Here is a 19,630-nt window from a genome sequence, read left to right as displayed (position 1 = left end):
CTCTGTCTGTCTGTCTGTTTGTCTCGCTCTCTCTCTCCCTCTCCCTCACTCTCTCTCTCTCTCTCTCTCACTCTCTCTCTCTCTCTCTCCCTCACTCTCTCTCTCTCTCTCCCTTACTCTCCTTTCTTTATACATACAAGTATCATGTGATTACAGATACAATTAATGAGTCTACCATGTATTCATCACCACGACGGCAAAATTTTAACTATCATTAACTTAATGAACACCACCAAGGAAGTACTTGTAGAGTCAAATGAATGACTATATGAACAATATCAACTAGAACATTCGCAAGATCTCCATCGAGTTTTAAGTTTCATATGTTGTAAAAAAATAATACACAGTGAAGCGTATTTGCCAAAGTTCTTTCTCCATAAAGGGAACACTATCAAAAAAATATTCTAGCCCAAGAAAGACTTTGGCAAGCTCCTTCTTATTCATAGAGGGAAAGTAGAAAAACAAAAACCAGTCGATTAACAACACAAAGAAATATATAAGGAAGTTCCTAATAGAAGAATAAGATTCAAGGAACTTCCGAATGGTTCACGGCGCATTAAAAAGATTAAATAAAGAACAGAGGGCTAACAGCAGTGCCCCAGAAGACATAGAACTGCTACTACTCTTCTCCTGTTCATGGACTCTTCCGTTAGAACACCCGAGAGAAAACTCAAAATCCTAATCTTCGACCCCCAAATTCGCCTCATGAAGGGGTAATCTGGAGCAATCTGTCTTGGGTTCTTCATCTTCACCATCCAAGTCCCAACCATAAATCGCTTCCACCAAATCCCATCTCCCAGCTTCAATCAGGTCGTTATTGCGAGGAAAATGCCTCGGTTTCCCAGATTTCCCCATGAAATCATATATTTTAGCTTCCAAATCAATCCGATTTCCATCCTCCTTCCCCTCCAGTTCTCTTTGCCCAACACTGCAGGAAAACGAGCTAATCAGCCTTTTCCTCCCCGGCAAAGGAAGAACACAATGCGAGGCCAAAACGTCAAACTCCTTGATTCCCACGCGCGCCTGCAAATTCCGCAGTCCATCGGGGCCAAAACAGCGAGACGAAGGGACGAAAGACGCACAGGAAGACGGAGAGCACGCGCTCACCGCGGCGCAGCTGGAAGTGGCCGTGCTAGGGCAAACTCCGATCAAATGAAACGAAACGGAAGAGGAAATCCAAATATGGACCGAGTAAGGATTGTGCGAGGCTATCGCCACGTTCTCCAGCCAGCGAAGTTTGTCTACGCCTGATTTCATGATCAAATGCTCATATTTCACCTTCGGCGGATCAGCATTCGTCCGAGACTACGATGAATGTCGAATTGGACGCCGAGATCTGTCGATTTCAACAAAGATTGATGAATTGTCTCCGACTTGAGGAAAATCGAGCACGAAAGAACTAGACTACAAAGCAGAGATTTTGTCCCCACGGATGTTTTATACTTTTGTTTCATCGTCTTCCCCGGAAAACCCAATGTTCTTCATCTTTCACAGAAAAACCTCGGAGGCCGGTATTTATGTGCTTGGGACTTCACTGACCGTTTTTCTTTTTTCGTAGACGAATAAATCAGTTCTTATTTTTTTTCTTCCAACCGAGGATTATAATATACTGGTGGGGCCTGCTCGCAGTGCTGGCATGGGGTAGAGAGAGAAGAGAGAGAGCAGGGCCGTCCTCATCGTTGGAGAGAATAAAATCAGTATCTCGAATTGTTTAAATCATAAATATTAAAAACAAATAATCCCCAGATTTTGAAAAACTTCAAAAATCAACAAAAGGATAAACCTGTACAAAGAGAGGAGAGAGAGCAGGGCCGTTCTCCTCATGGGAGAGAAGAAAAAAATGCCATCTCAGCCACTCAAATGAACCACACAGAACTAAAGTTTGTAGACAGATGACGTAGAAGAAAGCAAACGAAGGCTCTTGTTGGGGGACCATCTCGCCATCAAGACGGAATGACGCCAGCAACCTCACCGAGCCGCACGAGCTGACGCGTGCGACGCATCGTTCAAATACTCCAAATAAAGATGAAGCCACACATATTTTCGTCTATTTCCTTTTATTACTGTTGTTGTAATTTCCTCGCCGAATCAGGGACCGGGCCTTTCGTGTTTTGGCCTCGTCCATTTGGAACAATTTTATTTTTTCATCGTTTTGAGAGAACCGCTCATCTAGAGGAGGTCCCCTCCAGTTACACGCAATTGGGCATGCCCACGGCCCTATATAAGGATGGCATGCCCAAGAGGACAATCAGACTGGAAAAGTTGGAATCAAGTGAATTTCTTTGAGTTTCTTCCTGTCTTGTTCCTAGTTTCTTAGCCTTAAATAGACATAACATCAAGAGTAGTTTGTGGAGTACGTGGCTTCCCCATGTCACCGGATTCCGTGGCATCGCCATTGCCGTCTGCTATGGCCATATAACATTTTTTTGATCAAGAACCGCTATCTTGATCTCGTCATCATGTCTCGTTTGCTCTAGAAGAATCTTCTTTCTTGGAACAATCTGTGGAAGCGTCATCGCCGGCACAGTTTCTGCAAATGTGACGCCACTGCCGACCTTCCCCCCCCCCCTTCCTAGCCCGCGGGTCTCCATTTACACCAGCACGCACCACCCCAGGTCGCGCCCCGCTCTCCACCGTGCTTATCGGCGCGTGCGCACGTCTGCCTACGCCTTGCAGCGAGTCGCTCCTCCACGTGCTCGTCTCAACTGCGCCCGCGCAAGACCACCGCCAATCCCACGGCGCATCCTGAACTCGGGCATGCTTACCTGCCTCGGCCCCGCTGGTGTGCAAACATTGTCTGGAATTGATCCCTCAACTCTGCCTCGACACCGACAGAAAACCCACCGTATCAGGTTCTTCCGTTCCCCTACTCAACGCAGTTTATTATCTCCTTGTCAGTATTTTCTACACCTTTGAGAGTTAGGAGTCTTCTCTTATTATCGCGTCTTACACCACTAGCGAGTGAATAGGAATAATTCTTCTTGTTGTTCCACATTAACTCGTTTACTTGGAGGATTGGACGCCGACGGGTAGTGTGAATACCCCTCATCTTACACGTTTAATTGGTCCAAGGGGACGTTGGGAAGTCAACTGTGACCAATCAAACTTCACCAATTTAGCTGATTCTCACAATTTGTTGGTTAATTCGTTGTTCTTGTCAATATTTTCTCAAATTGCATCTTACCATATAGGTATCGTGTGAAATTCATCATCATCATCTATGGTGTAATACGTGACGATCGATCCCAGTCTTAGCGTATTACATCAGCTCTCTCTTTTGGGTTACATGCTGGGGGTAGCATAGAGGAAAAGTGATGGAACGTACCTCACCCGGTCCCTCTGCAACAACGACGCCCCTTCCTTCTTTGCCTCCAAGCTTTTCGCATCGGGCATAGGCATCGAAACTCTATAATTCACATACCAGAGGAGAAATATCTGTCTGCCATGGTAACGAAAATAATTTGAAATTAATTAGACTATAATATTACGATCTGTATCAGGTATAGTTTGTGTCTTTGATTTGGTGAATGTTTCTTACGCGTGGTCTAGGATTTTTCTTGGCTGCCAGTAGAGGAAGGCGGGGTGAGAGAGGATCTTGATGCTTAAGTATGAAGATGCATGCAGTGTCTTGGCGGTGACACAGTTGCACCGCCACTCGTCTCTAGTGGCCCCGCCGGACAACATATGCCAGCGGACGAAGCAGAAGCTCTTTTTCTCAAGGAAGAAGCTAGCGGAGATGGTTCCCTAGTGCAGAAAGATTAGATTTTAGAGAGAGAGAGAGAGGAGGGGGAATTCGTAAGTAGTAGTTGCTTGCCTTGTTGCTCATGAAGCCCATGGTACCACATTTCAACGACGGAGAAGCTCAAATGGCGGAGAACCTTCCGCAGGCTTCCTCTCAGCCATACGAGCAGAAGAATTTGCACCATCTGTTGGGTTTCCATCTCTGAAGAACTCCTTAGACTGGCCTTCTTTCATGGGGTGGATCTTCTGCCCCAATGAAGACGATGATGATGACGATGATGATTGGTTTAGTGCAACACGGATGAGGGAACTGGTTCCTGGAAACTGAAATTGAAGGGATGTTAGTTTTGAAGGATTTTGTTGATGAGAAGAGTGAGAGAGATTGAGGGTGTACCCGAGACCGTAGACGTAAATATAAAGATGCATCTAGATTCTTGGCGGCGATGCGGTTGCACCGTCGATCGTCTCCGACGGCACCTCCGGACGACAGATGGCAATAGACAAAGCAAAAGCTCTTTTTATGAAGGATGAAGCTAACGGAGATGGCGCCCTGGTAGGGAAAGAGGAGATATTACATAGAGAGAGAGGAGGGGGAAAACGTAAGGGAGGAGTTGCTTGCCTTGTTGCCCATGAAGCCCATGGTGCAGCACTGAGACAGTGGAGAAGCTCAAATGGCGTAGATCCTTCCACATGCTTCCTCTTAGCCACACGATCAGGAGGACTCGTGCAACCTGCCAGCTCGCCGTGGTGAAGAACTCCTCGGACTGGCCCTCTTTCACAGAGTGGATCTTCTGCCCCGATGACGATGATGATGATGATCTCCACAACAACAACGATGATGATGATGATGATCAGTTTAGTGCAGCGCGGATTAGGGAACAGCTTCCTGGAAGCTGAAAATTGATGTTAGTTTTGGAGGTTTTTAATGATGAGAAGAGAGTGAGAGAGATTGAGAGTGTACCTAAGACCGTAGACATAAATATCAAGATGCATCCAGATTCTTGGCGGTCTCCGGTTGCCCCGCCGAACGACAGATGGCACCGGACGAAGCAGAAGCTCTTTTTTCTGAAGGAAGAAGCTGATAGAGGTGGCACCCTGGTAGGTAAACATAAAAATTTAGAGAGAGAGAGAGAGGAGGAGGAAGGGGAATTCGTAGGGAGGAGTTGCTTGCCTTGATGCCCATGGAGCCACATTGCGATGGCGGAGAAACTCAGATGGTAGAGATTCTTTTGCAGGATTTCTCTCATCCACATGATCATAACGATTCCCACCATCTGCTGCCTCACCACGATGAAGATCTCCTCACCGTGGCCCTCTTTCACCAGGTGCATATTCTACCCCAAGGACAACGATGATGATGATGTAGACGACGATGATGATGATGATGATCAGTTTAGGGTAGTGCGGATGAGGGAACGCGTTCCTGGAAGCTGAAATTAAAGGGATGTTAGTTTTGGAGGATTTTGGTGATGAGAAGGGAGTGAGAGCGATTGAGGGTGTACTTGAGAACTTAGAAACTTTTCTTCTACCGCCTCCTACCTGACATCTCCTATTAGAAAACCTCTGTGTAATCAACGTTGGTTAGAGTCAATCGGTTCACGTCGCCATCACAGGTCACAATTATTGCTGGACCAATCCACGTCCTTGAGAGAGCGACGTAGAGTTGGCCATGAGTAAAAAGTGGGTTTGGTACATATAACCCCACCATGCTGAGAGTATGACCTTGAAATTTTTTAATCATCATCACGAGGGCAAGTCGAGCTAGAAACTGAAGGCACTTGAATCAAAACGGATGCCTCGATTGAGATGGGTATAGCGCAATCCGTGGTAGGAGATGGACTTCACTATAGAAATTTCCTTGGATGAAATTGTGGCTGGAGCATTGTTGGGAAAAAGCAGTCCACTCGAAGCCTGGTCCCGTTGCATAAGTTTCAGAGAAGGATCACGATGCATCCGATCTTGAGTCGGAGCTTGTGGAGAGGCATTGTCGCATCATCAATCGTGTTCATGAACTCAATTGGGTAGAGGGATTTGTTGTCGACTTCGCAAGAAGGGATTGCATCGAAGGTGAAGTAATCCATCACTTCACCTGGAAAGACGTTGAGAACCATGTTATTGACCTTGACCACATCATCATTTAGAGGCATCAAAAATGTCTTTGCTATCAATTGAGTTGTGCCATCTTCAAAGGTGTCATAAACCTAGGCAATCAGATCAGGAGATGCGCTGAATCTCAACTAGAAGATGGACATCAGGGCCAACGCGTCCTTCTCCGACAACAAAAACTTGCTAAACACTTGTTGGTCGGACAAAACACAGACATCAGTTCGGAGGTGAAAAACATAGCAATGGTGCCATACATTACTTCGGTTTAGGGACGAATTAACGATCATTGAGCGTGAGCCCTTTGGTATGACTGAAGGCATTTGTCTGAAGTCGACTCCCATCGTGACGACCTTGTAGACAAAAGGAACACTTTCCAAACTTGCATTGATTGTCTTCATCACATTTCAAATAGACCGATCGAGTGTCTCGTAAACGTGGTGGTGCATCATTGGAGCATCATCCACAATTATAATACTTGCTGATTGAATTTTACAACCGATCTTGGAGTTAGGTGAGATTCCACACATTGAGATGTGAGTGACGGGAATTGAAATCTTGATTGTCGAGTGCAACGTTCGCCCTCCTTCCAGAAGAAGTGCCACAATACCACTTGTCGCAATCGATATGGCGTTGCGACGAGAGGCCTTGATCTGCGAGAGAATAACTGAGTAGAGGAACATCTTCCCAAGTCCGCCAGCCCCATCAACAGAGAAGACCTTGGCCTCCTTAGCACATTCTGTCGAGTCGATGGCTTGGAATATTGCGTCGTACATTTGTCGCTGTTCTATGTTCAACATTCCTTGTAGGTGTTCTTCCACAAAGATCACATGCATGATGTTGTTTCCTTGGCTTGCCCAACATTCTGTATGTATCAGTACGAGTTTGATGCCTTGGGGCAATGCTGGGAACGCTCCTATAGAAGATCCGTTGTGGTAGAGGATTGACTCGAGCGCGCTAAACACTTATTGCCGTATCACTTTAGTCTCTTGCGAAGTGCCTTTGGCGAAACATATGTCCTCCAACATGGAGTTAAGGTATTTCTCGAGAAGCACACCTGGTTGGGAGTAGTATCATCGCAAAGAGCTTATGGACTTGATGGGGAGAAGCAATGCATGTCGCCAATGCGAGATCGTTGTCAAATTCTTCGTTGGAGTGAAGTAGGCCATGCGCTTGAGCAGCTCTTTGATAAGTGTCATAGAAAACATCATCAACGGTGCACAAATCTTCATAACACGTCACTCTTGGAACATGATGAAGCATCAACCGGACGTAGTATTGTGTATTGTTACGAGGGCACGCAAAGTGTACCCTTCTAATACACTACAGTCGCTGACGTCGTGACCAAAGTCGAGTGGAATCGTTCCACATGTAATAAGATGGGAAGTCACAATATAGTGTCCGCTTGGCTTCTTTGTCTTCTGGATGCTCCTTAGTGTGCCACATCCACTCTGAGGGGCATGCGTGCCGACCTGTCTATGATTTCACTAACCGGTTCGCCTTCAGCATACACCACGGATTGCATATTCTCATCGTGAACTTGGAGGGCATACACACTTGTAAACATCTTCTACATGCTGAATTCACAGATCCATCAAAAAGACTCCGATGCAGATACGTATTGGGCATCGAGATACAGTTGGGCTTTATTGCGTGACAAAGGGTCATGAACTGCACCAGCGATATCACCTTCTCTTGGAGCATCCTTCGAAGGTACTCTGGCTTGAATGCGGTCGTGGCCCTTGTAGACATACTTGTACAGGTACTTCATCGACTGGATTGAAGAGCAGATTTCCTTGTTGATGTGCCAATTGAACACCTTGCACAAATGCTTGTTGTACAGAACAACCCAACGGTTGTCAAGGAGATGCGAACCCTTTTGGACGATACAGCCATTTATTGTGGCACTGGTAAAGAGGGTACCCATCGTTGTTTACTTGTGTTGAGCTGATGTACTCCTTAGGGAACTTCTCGGAGCACTTTCCATTCTTCATGCACAGCCATCTTGGGTTTGCAGAACCACAATGGCCATGAATCATATGTGTTGCCACACAGTCAAACAACTCCTTGTTGCTAGGATATTGTAACTCAGCACACAAAATATTTAGGATCAACTGTAGATCATCGGAAAACTGTAGGTGTCTTTAGGAGTCTTTGGCTTGTACGGATAATCTAGTATCCAGAGCATGTGTGCCTGTATGAGATCACGCTTCTGAAACTTGACAAAGTACACACAACCTTTAACTTTGCCAAATATTTCCTTGTCGATGATCAAATGGAGGAGCTCCTTCAGTTTTACCAGAAAATGCAACAGTAGAGGTCAAATCGATCTTTCGCCTTCTGGCTAGGTAGTAGAGCTTTTGTGATGCTGGGCCATTTTGGGTTGCAAGTCATCGTGATGATTACATCTTGCTTTCCCAAATTTTGTATGATGGCCATGGCATCCTGGTACAGCCCTTGAATGTAGCGCAGGCCGCCAGTGAAGGAAGGGGGGAGAATGATCATCCTCCCTACGGGTGCAATAACATCGTCGGCTGCAACTTGATCAATCAACCCTCCATAAAGGCTTGCACGCAATGTCGCCTGGTTGCAGCAAACCCAGTGCAAAGCGAGATTCTTCAGCCTGGGTGCAAGCATCCACAACATATTCTTGAAACAGGTGGCGAGAAAGATGAAGCACTCTTGATGAGTCTCGAACCATGAAGTGGTAGGCATAAAACTAGTTCATCATTACCTTGATTCTTTCCTTTAGTAGGAGGCTCCACCTCAGACTACCATACAGAAAGAGCAGCACGAAATAGAGCAGATCGTAATTCTCATCGAGCTGATTCACGAACTACATGCCCCCAACATGCTTTCGAAGAAGAATGTTGTGTCTTCCATCTCCTTCGTTTCTGTCTCCAGGCATAAGAATGACGACTTTAGAGCCTATGGGTTGATCATAACGGCGGTCGTGGTTAGAAGGCTCGCCGACTCGTAGCTCGAATTCTTGGGTGGATGCGGTGAGAAGCGTTTCTTCATTTTTCCCTTGAAACTGGGGAATAAAGGTATTGGCAACACTCAGACAATAGTGGATCTTTTCAAGGATGCTACGATGCAGATCGGGAAAGATTGAGCTTTGTCGTTTGATCTGGTAGTCCATGTCGTAGAAAGTAGGGAGCTTGACCAATAGAGGGTAGCAGAGCATTTGACATCTGATGATAGACAGCACCTTGCATGCGGTACGTGTACATGCCGGCATGGTTATTAGTGAGGGAACGGTCAAAATTTACACCGTTGGACGTGAAATCGAAAGCTGAATTGTAGGCTCAAAGAAAATTGCAGTAGTGCTTTGCCTTCTCTATCGTCCCCTCGAGCAGAGCAAGAAGCAGTGCCGCCAGGTTGGGAAACCTCGACAATGCGACCTCGCCATCCTTGCAGCATAAGTGGAACACTAGGTTTCGCTGACTAGAGCCAGGCTTGCATTTTTGCATCCACACCTTTGATTGGCACAAAGCGCATGTTGGAATCATGCCTCCGAGAGAATGTGGCTGAACGTTTGCCACATTGCGGGTAGCTGCAACGAGTGTCTTCACATTGGCTGATTCTGTCATTCAATGGTACGCAATTCGCTCAGCCCTATAGTTGCCCTCAATAGCGGGCGCAATCAGTGTCCGGAAGGGTACATGAATTTCTATTTTTAGTAGTGGAGATTAGTAGTAAAATCAGTATCTCAAAATCTTAAAATCAGATTGAAGGAAAAAATAGATGTGCAATGTGCCTACTGGACTTACCACATCTTACCTGATTCCATCGATCGAAAATCTAGATTTGACCAAAAATCAGGAGAAGAATGATCTTACTTGTTGAGACAAATTGAACGCACCATGTGGTGAATGATGCCCCATTGCTGATAATCCTTCTTCCCAAACAATGCCAAATAGGCTCCACCACGTTGAACAGCTTAGCACGATGTGGCAACAACACTCGATGAACAAATACTACATCGGCTCCGCTGAACAAACATCGTACTTGATCCCGACGACGTAATCTAGAGACCTCCCATCGACACAATTCCCCAGCCTGAGCGTATCCCATAACAACTGCTTCTCTCTCTTCTCTCTCACTCTCTTGTCAACCAATCAGAGTCCCGAAGGGTACATGAATTCCTATTATAGTAGTAGAGATTGACAACATTCAACATCTAAGAATCTAAAATTCATAGACGGATCTAAAATTCATAATAAACATTAGCTCCAGGTTTAGCTTCGTTGTTTTTTCCCAGGATCTTTCATGAACAACGAAGTGATCTCTCATGAACTCAATGGTTCCGGAGCTATAGTTTTTAGAGTTCATGAAAGCTATAGCTTTGTTGTTCTCCGGAACTCATGCAAACAATGGATTAGTTGGGATCCAATGAGTTGTCAAATGAATTTGTTGGAGAACTCAAGGTCAAGAGGATCACTGCAAAAGATTCGAACCATTGATTTCATGAATGATCACTTCGTTGTTCATGAAAGCTAAACCCGGATCAATTTGTTGTTCTCTAGAACTCATGAAAATGACGAATTAATTGAGATCCATTGAGTTCTCAAATGAATTCATTGGAGAACTCAAGGTCGAGAGGATTACCAAACTCATGAAAGATCATGAGTTTGGGAGAACAACGAATTGAAAGAGGGAATATATCTAGTTTAAGGAGAGAGAGAGAATAACATTAACGTAAGGAGAGATATCTTGTTAAGGATTGGATGTGAGGGTGAGGGATTCTGTGTATGTGATGTAACGAGAAATACTGAGTTTATTGGTTAATTAAAATTTTATGCACTTGCGGGAGAAGGATTTTAGAGATAGAAATAGGCATTAAAATGCTGCTGAAAATTGCATTTGATGATACATAATTGAATGCAATATTGAAACATTTGATAATACATCCAATCAAAGAAGACATGCTCTGAATTTCTAACTATCACCATTAGGGAGACTAATGCTTTTGAAGATTGATTCGACAGGAAACATGAAATGGGGTAGGACGTTATTAGCTATGAAGAAGGATCATGAATTCTGACAATTGAATGACAGATGTAGGTTAAAGTACGAAGTCCATTCTTCCTATTAATAATGTAAGAAAGGAATCAATCCTACCAAAGACATAAAATAACAATTTATAAAAAATATGATATCTCAATTTACAAGACTGACATATTCCAAGAATGTGTTGAAGAAAAAACGTACCACTCGATGATGGCTGCCAGTGCTCAGGATGATGATTAGAGATACTCAAGCAAATCTTGGTTTGCAACTCGAAACGACCATTCGGCTTAATTATATTTTCAAAACATAAGGAAGTTAAAAAATAATAGATGAAAGTGGAGAAGAAACCATTTCAAATGCATGGATGAGAAAAAAAACTGATGAATCATCCTTACTGTTAGCAGCATAAATGAAAGTGGCTTGAAAGGGTACTCTGTTGGGAACTAAATTCTTCCGTGATAGATTCCCCCTTCGAATTCTGAATCTCTAGGTCTGATGATTGCGAACTGCCATTCAAATATATTTTCCTGATAGATAGGAAGAGATTTGTGATCAAGTTGTAAAATAGAACTAAGTTTCGCCTTTAATAGAGATTGAATTTTATGCTGAATACTAACATAAGTGAAAAGTGTATAATCCGATAACCATTATAGCCGCAGTAGTGATTATTCCCAAAACTTCATAAAAATTTAACGAATAAGACTGGAAAATAAATGGTTTTATGCTTGACCTGAAGCAATAGAGGCTCCATAAATAGGAAATATCCTCGTCATCTCAGGTAGAATTTCTGTAAACATTTAATAAATTGGAAAGGGCAATACAATAATTTTCGATCTAGATCAAAGTTTATAAAACTTGAACGAACTGGACACTACAACTCAGTTTTCCCCGACAATTGGTAATCGAATGCCAAACTCAGTGATCACATCCTTCTCCAATCTCCGAGAGAATCGCAGTGGCAATTATCTCGGACAATATATCAGAGCTATACACTCGATGAACAATCTCGGAGATAATTGTTGTGGTTTTCAATCTCGGAGATAATTGCCGCCTGAACCTTCCCTCTGATAATTACTCGCATCCTTCACCAAAAGATTGACGGGAAAGCTCCAGAATGGGCCAATTGCAGACTTGGACAGAATTCACAACTTGATCCCGACGAACCTCTCGACCCCCACTCTCTTGAGCATGATGTTATCCACCTGGCTAAGCGTATCCTTAACAATTGCTTCTCTCTCTTGTGCACGACGTAACCTCCCAAACAAATACTTCTCTCTCTCTCTTCTCTCTCACTCTCTTGTCAGCTAATCAGAGTCTAGAAGGGTACATGAATTTCTATTATAGTAGTAGAATTTTTTCTAAACGACAAATCTCGCTAATCTCTCCGTATATTATGTCTGATAAAATTGGATAAATATGTAGGATGTATTTATATATTTAAACATCCATTGCACATATGAAATAACTATTAGTTTTTTTAGTCGTTGATTTATTTAAGATTTCTAGTTCTATATCACCAATTATTAGTTTCTTTCTCGCCCAGGAATAAAAGTTTTTTGAACAAAATTGAAAAACTTGACTAATCCGCCAAATATTACTACTTTATCTTGCAGATGGATAAAGTATGTTGGGGATTTCTAAATTTATATTACTCAGTACCAATCATTCTTATCATTTTTTGTTTCTACTTAATGTACAGAGTTCTTCTTTGAAGTTGCCAATTACGAGTTTCTTGAACGTCCAGGAGTAAGATTTTTTTCAAAATTGCAAATTTTAGTTTAAATTCTCGCTGAGGAATACTTTTTACCAAAATATTAGACAGGATAAATTAGTTTTTATTTTCTTTCAAAATGAAAATATTGGCTAGTAGGTAATTTATTACTACTTTTCCAGAAAAATTGAATAATTTAGTATAAGTGTATTGTAGAGTTATATAAAAAGGTATACATGATAAATTAGTTTTAAATTTTTTGTATTTCAATAGTTTCATATTTCTTCGTCAAAATTACCAATTTACTGTTTTTATCTTACCAACGAATAAAGCCTAATTATCAAAATGAGAAGTTTATACGTAATCACCCAAAATTTACTTCTTTATCTGATAGCTGTATAAAATATGCAAGAGATATATAGACATATATTAAGTTCTTTAATAGTTTGAATTTCTTTATTCCGCATCGCCAATTTTTAGTTTTAGTCTCACCAATGAGTATTGATTTTTTAAAAGGGACTTTATTTAGATAGTCCTCCAAATTCTATTACGTTTATTGGAAAAATGGATCAAGTATTTAACAGATGCATAAACATATATTTACAGGTTAAATCATTCATTATTTTTCTGCTTGATAATTTAACTTTCCTTATTCAAAGCAAATTTCCAACTTTTTAGTTTCTCTGGCCGAGGAATAAAGTTTTGTTTTTAAATGGGAAAATCTTATCTAATCAGCCGATGTTATTAATTTTTCTGAAAAAATGGATAAAATATGTAGGGGACATATAAAACATGTTATCTTGGTTAAATCATTCTTAGGTTTTTGTTTCTGAATACATTAAGTTTCCATATGACATATCACAAAGTTCTAGTTTTTTGGTTGCAGTGGAATAAAATTTTATCTTTGAAAAATAAAAACTTGGCTAGTTGGATAAATATTATCCATTTAAATCAGTATTATTGTTTTCTAGTTGAACAATTTATGATTTGTTATTCAGTTTTGCCAATATTTGGCTTTAGTATCGCTGAGGATTAAAATTTCCATTTTCCAAAGACTAGATTTTCGAGGAACTATTAGTACTTGAGCTGGAAAATAAATAAAATAGGTAGGAGATATATATACATATAATATAGATGTTGAACCATTCTTCATTTTTTTTGCTGAATAATTTAATTTCCTTATTTGTGAAGAAAAAAAACTTACTAGCTCACCCTCTACTATGTATTAGCGGCATCAACTCCTCACTTTTTTCAGATAGAGAGAGAAAGAGAACATGGTTCAGAAGGAAGTAGTATGGAGAGAGATAAATACAGAGAAAGAGAGAGTGATGTTGACATGAAGGAAGAAATAGACAGAGATAGAATGGAGATGGGGTTTCAGAAGAAAGACACATAGAGATCAGATAAGCGTAGAGATAGAGAGAAGCAGGTGGGTGGGAAAAGCATTTGAATACAAAAAACCTTTACTTTTTTATTAATTTGAAATTATATAAAGTCAACCCTTTTTGAAATTGAGCCCAATATGAAATTATGAGGACAAATTTGAGTCCTTTGCTAACTGGTTCCATCTTATCTTACATGTGGCACTTTCTCAATGGCTCACGCCCACACAAGTTTGAGGGTGTGGGCGAAGTTAGCTGTTAGAAAAAATCAAAGACTGGTCCATTAAGGGGTGAATAAAACCCATAAAAAATGTTTATTAAAATAAGTTTTGCCATAACAAGTAAATACTATAATGTAAACTTTGGGTGACATATATGTCCATCTAATAGCCCCTTTTTTAAATAATTCGTTTCACATGCCTGAGAAGTATAATAATAGTTGATTATTTTAATTTTGAATTGATTATAATTTTTAATAGACAAACACCATGTCATCATTATAGAAAAATAAATATACAAAATGTGTTACACAATATTTATGCTTATTGTGCTTCTTGCTCTTGTCATTGATAGGTGTATAATTACATCTCCATCCATCTATAAAATCAATAAATGTGCTCTAAATTTTAGTGAAACAATAAATCTATCGAATCTAATCAAAATCACTTGTTTAGACATTTGAATTACCTGAAATCTTCATTATATTTATTTATTATTATTTTTTTAGAACATGTTTCTCAGGAATTATTTATAATTTTCTCTTCATACCATTTGTTTTTATTTTTTATTTTCTTATCAAAAAATTATATTTTTTACTTTAATTTGACTCTCCATATTTTTTCTTTAAGATATTCAAAATAGTTTGGGCCAAAAAATGAAATCTCCATTTCGTGCTATAATTAATTTTTACCGCCTCTTTCCTTTTTAATTGATCTGGTCTTGAAATATTTTATTTGAAGCTCGTATTTAAGACTCTAGTTATTACGTATAAAGATAAATAAAATGTAAACTAAGATCAAAGTACTAAGGATATGGATCAAAAGACTGTTTTCACTTATTTCTATTAGTTTTAATAAGGTATAAAATCATTGAATATTTAATCAATCTTAAAAGTAAAATAAATTGGAAGTAATTTCAGATCCAAGTAGTTCTTTTACCCATCTACCTTATTATCTTAACTTATCAATGACAATGTATACTATCTACTAAATAAATTTTAGGCTGAAATACTTTTTTAGTTAGTGCATTAAGTTTTCTATGCAATCACTGAACTCAGTTTGCAATCGTAGATGAGGACCATGCAAATGGCGCATCCAAGCACATCGATTATCTCTTACATCATGATACCTATTATAATAGTCATCGGTTTTCACCTTCATAAAACTAGCTATCTCCTTCGCCCCATCTGCATTGATATTATTTACAGTGTATTAAATATAGTTTTGGTATGAAATATCAAGTTTAAAATCTTATTCTCCTCCTTGAATTTATTTCCTATCTGCTCCTGCCAATTAATCAAGCTTTTGGCCTCTCATAGTATCATCTACATAAATAGCTCTGATATCATTTCAACTAATAAATCCTAAGATGATATAGTGAAATGTAGATAATAATCATCTAAAAAATATAAATATAATGTCAAAAAGGGAAATACTTTAGACCTCTGTCCATCACCATTGTGACATTAACATCCTTAGTTGTATGGCGGAATAGATAAGCTCCTCCTTGAACTCCCAATACAAGCAAGTAATCACCAAGGAATAATAAAATAGAAATAATAAAACCAAGGGAGAGTGGAAGAAATGAATAATACAAAAAGAATGAACATAAAATATGTTATTTTCACTAGTTCATACAAACCTTTAAATAGGACAATGAATGGGCCCTGCATGACCCACTGTAAGCGTGAACAACAAGTCAACTCTTGTTCCCTCATTTCCTTGATGGGGGAGGGTGAGAGGGGGCTGAAACTTAGCCAAAACTCACCTTGCTCCAAAACCTGATTCATTGCACTCCATTTGTTTATCCATGGAAACCCTGAATTGACTGTTGTAACAATACACAAGATAGAGAGAAGTGAATATAAAAGATGGAGAACAAGATTAGTGGGGTCAGAGTACAAGCCACCTTACAAGTAGCTCAACATGATTTAAAACAATCACCATATTCTTATCCTGGTGTTTTCACCATTCGCTCTCATTTTTCGAGGCCTGCAGCACACTAGTTTGAAGTCAGACATTCTCTGCACTCGATGGAGATTAGCAGCTGATTTAATGAGAAAAACAATTTATAACCTCATCTATAGGTAACTGGACATGAAAACATTATTTTAAAATCAATGAAGTGGAAAATAATCCATTAAAAACAGATGAATCCAGAGAATCTAGATATAACATGCATGTATACTTCACCATTCATAGCAAGTATATACTAAAAATGCACTGAACGAATAAATGATGATAACTAATTCTAGAAAATAATTTTCCATATGTTATTGAGCACTATGTTATCCTCCCATTTTTTTATAAAGCCAGTTTTGAAATTTTTTTACTAGCTTCATTAAAAAGGTAATAGACATATTAATAATGTAATCACATTAAAGATTTCATATTCATTTATCAAAATATTTGAAGTTGTTACAGGCCACTTAGCTAAAATGTGGTGAGTTCTGAAATTAGCTTGATCTAATTTAGATGAAAATCATAATATTGACTTTTCATCACTTTTTGGTGGATTTATATGTAGGAAAATCTATCAAATTATTGGATCAAGCCCTATTACGAAATATTTTACATCTTTTAAGCCAATACAAGTTTTTTGTGATGGAATAAAATTAATAAAAAATCAAAGGGTTGGTTTACAATTATTTTGATTTTATAATAAATGCTGCTTTCCAGGAGAACAATCAATTCGGCATTTATGCCACCAACCATAAGTGGGAGAGTCATTGATTAAAAACTATCTCCATGAAACAAAATCAAACCAAAATACTAGTATTCAAGTTTCATTTATTGCAATATTTTCTCCAAAAATGGAGAACTTACAACTAAAAAGCACTCAATATTTTGAATTCTTTTTTTCTCCTTATTGTGTCCCCTCTCTCTATACATCTATCTGTCTTTCTCTGCTCTCCTTCTTCTATCTCTCTCCCCATCTTGTTATCTCTCATAATGAATTAATATTAAGTCTTTGCCCACCGCTTAAGAATCACAAATGAGTACCTTGTAGATGATGCTTCCAATATCATGGATTACCTCTTCCCAATCGACACATGTTATCCATCTAAGAAGGAGGACCTTTTTTTGTAGAATTTGAATAATCTATATTTGATAAATCTGTGTTTTGGTGTTGAAACACTCAACCACATGACCTGGTTCTTGTGAACCAAATTTATTCACAAGCATGTAGATGTTTGGAGTTTCACATTTTTAAAAAGGTGAGAATTAGAAAGTACTATTAAATATATTCTGAAACAACTAAAGTGAGATGTATCATAAAATATAACTTCTCATGAAACTGCATCCATGACTAAGAGAAGTTCATAAAATCAGCGTGTTCGATGAGAGAGAGTGCGAGATACAAGAATTGAGAGTTAGGGCACGATTTGACTGTACCCGATACAAGAAAGAGAGTGAGTGAGAGAAAGATAGAAATGGGCAAGTGGAATGGGGCCCACTTACACATGCCCACAAGTAGAAGCCTTATTTAACACTCCCCCACAAGTTGGAGCATATGAATTGAGCATGCCCAGCTTGGTGCTGTTCCGTCATAGGAGATGCCTGACAAGCTCTTGGTGAAGAGGTCATCAAGCTGCTGGGAGGATGTGACAAATGGAGTCGATATGCTCCCAGCCATAACTTTGTCGTGAATATAATGGCAGTCACCCTCAATGTGCTTGGTTTGCTCGTGGAACACTTCATTTTTAGCAATGAAGATAACAACTCGAATGTCACAATACTTCGGCATAAGTTTCAGAGCTTCTGTGCCGAGCTCATGTAACAAAAATACAGCTCTCGCGGCGTGGAGGCCATGGTGTGATACTCGGACTCCACACTGGAGCAGGCGACCACCTTCTACTTCCTAGAGCGCCATGTAACCAGATTACCGCCGACGTAAGTGTAATAGCCAATCGTGGATTTGTGATCCCCTAGGTTAGCTACAAATGATGCATCTGAATAAGCTTTGATGCGAAGGTGGCGATGTTTCTTATAAAGACATCCTCACCTAGATGCACTCTTGATGTTTGCAAGTAGCCGTAAAGCTCCTGCCCAATGAACTTGACGTGGTTCCTGCATGAACTGGCTAAGAACACTAACCACAAACGCGATAACGGGATGTGTCACTATCAGATAGATGAGCTTCCCAATGAGTCATCGATATTGGTCGGCATGAGGGAGGCGTGGTGAAGACGTGTCCCATAAAGGAGGACGGACCTCCATCGGAGAGGAAGCGGGCTTGAACCCCAGAAATCCTGTCTCCTGAAGTATATCCAAAGCATACTTGCACTGGGAGAGTGAGATTTTATCACCCTAGTAAGCGAACTCGGTACCAAGAAAATACTGAGGAGTGCCCAAGTCACGAAGACTGAGGTGCTAATGGAGATAGGCCTTGGTGGTCTGAATTCCCTCAATGTCGCTGCCTGTAATATGCATATCATCCACGTGGATGGCGAGAATGATAATACTTGTAGGTGTGTGTTTGATGAGCACGGTGGGATTCTCTTGACACTGAGTGAAACCAAAGTATTTGAGAAGACCACTAAATTTGGCAAACCATGCCTGAGGACTCTACTTGAGGCCATAAATCACTTTCCATACATGACACACCTTGGATAACTCCCCCACAACAACATACCCAAGAGGTTGATCCGTGAACACCTGTTCCGCCAAATAACCATATAGGAAAGCATTAGAGACATCAAGTTGATGCATACCCCATGCCTGATTGACTGCCAAAGAGAGAATCACACGAATGGAATTCATGCAAATGATCGGAGAGAAGGTCTCTGTATAGTCGATCCCATAGACCTTGGTGAAGACACGAGCAAGAAATCAGACTTTCTGTCTGGCAATGGACCCGTTTGGATTGTGATTCACTTTGAATACCCATTTGCAAGTGACAATATTTGCATCCCAAGGGTGAGGGACCAAAGTCCATGTACCTCGAGAAACGAGGGCGTGGACTTCAAGATCTATGGCAGCTTTCCATGCAGGTACCTATGCAGCTTCATCATACTTCTTGGGTACTGACTCAGAGGCCATAGCCAGGGCAAAAGTATGAAAGGAGGGGGAAAGACGATCATAGGCAACAAAATGAGAGATAGGGTAACGAGTGCATGCACGGATACCTTTGCAGAAGACAATGTGGAGGTGAATGTCATCGGCGGGAGAAGAGGATTCTGAGGCTAGAGAGGTGGGCGCTAGGGCCGGAGAGGTGGTGGTCGAGTCACCATCCGAGGTGGGAGGACCTGCCTGTGGCACCGGTGAGGGAGACGAAGCTGAGGATGGACGAGGGGAAGTCAAGGAGGTGGATTCTAGGCAAATGAGAATAGGAGGGGTATTGATAACATCGAGCTGAGGAGAGAAGCATGGTGGAGGTATTACGGGAACACAAGGAGGAGCCAGATCTGGAGAAAAGAAGGGGACTCCTCATGGAATGTCACATCGGCTGAAATGGCGGA

The 19,630-nt window shown here is 40.6% G+C and overlaps 1 long non-coding RNA gene across 1 annotated transcript; it reads right to left on the bottom strand.

Annotated features, from left to right (window-relative positions):
* Positions 1-454: 454 nt before the first annotated feature.
* On the bottom strand, positions 455-1,475 carry LOC144714578 (uncharacterized). The gene is made up of 2 exons (XR_013584399.1): positions 1,004-1,475; positions 455-928 (listed from the first exon to the last, which is right to left on the bottom strand). It is a non-coding gene; the product is annotated as an uncharacterized LOC144714578 (long non-coding RNA).
* Between the last annotated feature and the right edge of the window lie 18,155 nt (positions 1,476-19,630).

The sequence above is a fragment of the Wolffia australiana genome, chromosome 1, assembly GCF_029677425.1.
Source record: "Wolffia australiana isolate 7733 chromosome 1, ASM2967742v1".
In the NCBI taxonomy this organism is placed as follows: domain Eukaryota; kingdom Viridiplantae; phylum Streptophyta; class Magnoliopsida; order Alismatales; family Araceae; genus Wolffia; species Wolffia australiana.
The sequence above is the reverse complement of the archived record's forward strand: the minus strand, read 5'-3'. Positions and strand labels throughout refer to the sequence as shown.